This window comes from Asterias rubens, chromosome 4 (genome assembly GCF_902459465.1).
Source record: "Asterias rubens chromosome 4, eAstRub1.3, whole genome shotgun sequence".
In the NCBI taxonomy this organism is placed as follows: Eukaryota; Metazoa; Echinodermata; class Asteroidea; order Forcipulatida; family Asteriidae; genus Asterias; species Asterias rubens.
The window spans coordinates 22,133,045-22,135,236 of NC_047065.1; positions in this window are offsets into that span (position 1 = coordinate 22,133,045).

Sequence of the window (2,192 nt, forward strand, 5' to 3'; positions counted from 1 at the left end):
ACTATAGTTTCAGCACTCATGCCCTCTATCCTGATTAATTGTTGTGCTTTTTCTGGGAGATGTAATTCCACTCCCTGCTGAAACATATCAAGTGAAAATTGACTTCAGGCCTAATGGGGGCATGATGTGAAAAACGTGTTCCGGTCCCCTACAAAAAAACAATGGACTGACGATGAATTTACCAAGCAGTATCCTTGTTGAGCTGAAAACATGTGTTAAACATTGTGTAAGCTCACAAAAGATTCAGTTTCCGATGTTTGCCAACAATTTGACATGACCATGGGGAGTAGTTATCAACAGTTCATTGGTGTAAAGTTTAGCACAGACTCCAGGGCCCAATTTCATAGAGCTGCTTCCGCAGCAGAAAATAGTGCTTTAAAGGGGTTTCTTTGGGTACTTTTTGTTTGACACAAAGCAAAAATGTAAACACATATTTACATTAAACCTACACGCTTTAAAGATAATGATGGTAAAAAGATTCCCTTAAAAACTTACTAGCTGAGATGCTGTAGGTTTTGAAAAATTAGTATAAAACAGGGCCATTTTCTTTCAGCATGTTCAACGGATTTACGCGACTCTTCTGAAAACTGACTCTCCTGAAAACAATGCTGTGATTTTTCCTTATTTTTTTAATCGGTGAAAATGAACAACAGAGATTGGGATAAATAACTCATCCAAAAGAAATTATATTGCGGAAATTCATTAAACAATTTTTTGAAACACTCATTATTAAACAACCCTAATCATTAAAGATTCCCATGTAAAAGACATGTTAAAACACATACAATTGAGTTTGGCCTTACCAAAAACAGCACTCTCTGGAAGATAGTCAAAACCATGACTTGTAATGCAATTAAACTTCACACTATATTTAACGAAGACTCATGTAAAATGTCAGGGTTTGGGCTAGCCTCTCCCCCAAATGAATTTTATTCACCAGGGTGTTAAATCTGTCTAGCAGACAGTATTCTGGAAGATGAGACGAGATAAATAGAGAGAGAGTTTTATTGATAATATCTCAAAATGCCAGGAATGTTTTGATAAAAGGATAATGCTTTAAAGACACTGGACGCTACTGGTAATTACTCAAATAATTGTAAGCATAAAAATTTTTTTTTACTTGGTAATGAGCAATGGAGAGCTGCTGATTGTATAACAAAATTGTGAGAAATGGCTCCCTCTGTAACACAGCAACGCAGTTTTTTTAATAGAAAGATTAGGTAATTTCTCACTAAAAAAGACTTTATTATTTTCAGTGCAACTTTAAATACCAATTGAGTCAACATTTGCACAGGTTTGTTACCAAAGGTATTTAGTGCCTTTAATAACTGGCAAATAGATTTGCCAAATGTCACAAGGGGATTGATTGTATGTGACACTGCAAGATAATTAAAAGCTATTCACAGATTCTTTTGGCCATCTTTGAAAACATCATTGGAAATGAAAGTGTCTCTCTAAATTGAAGCATTGCTAACTCTTTCTGCAGAATGTAACTATGTGACACAGAACTTGTAAAAATAGTGGTCTTTATAATTGTATTAGAATGTTGTGCCTGAGGTGACATCTTCATTATCCTTCTTGAAAAATCAGACTATTTTTGGCTCTCTTCAACATTTACAGCGCATTTATTTTTACCTTTTTCCCATCGGGGGAGTTTTGAGATCGCGCTTGTATGCAAAATAATCTATAAATGAATAGTCATGATTGACGATTTCAACTCTAGCCTGATATATAAAATTGGCATGTATATTTAAGCAGTTTTTGTCCTCAAATGTTACTTTTTATGCAATAGTAAAAACAGGTGTCAAAGCACATGGGACCTGCAACTGCAGCCTACGTCCTATCCACCCATAGTGAATTGTGTGAGCCTATATGAACCAGACTATAGCCACCTGAACCATGACCAACTCAAGGAATGGGCTGCCATCCAAGAACTAATAATAATAATGAGAACTTATAAAGCACACAAATCCATCAAAGTGCTCATGGCGCTAAATACAAAGAATAACTGACCCCAGCTCAATCAAGAAGCTGTCTATGGTCCACTGGTGCTCAACTAACATGTCCCAGACAAGCCAGTCAAACTTATGAATGGTCTTGGTCTACCAACTTGAACCATTTCTGTGTGGTCTAAATATCTTAAACCAGCTTATGGCAACATTTTGGCCTGCCCAGAATCGGAACAATTTCGC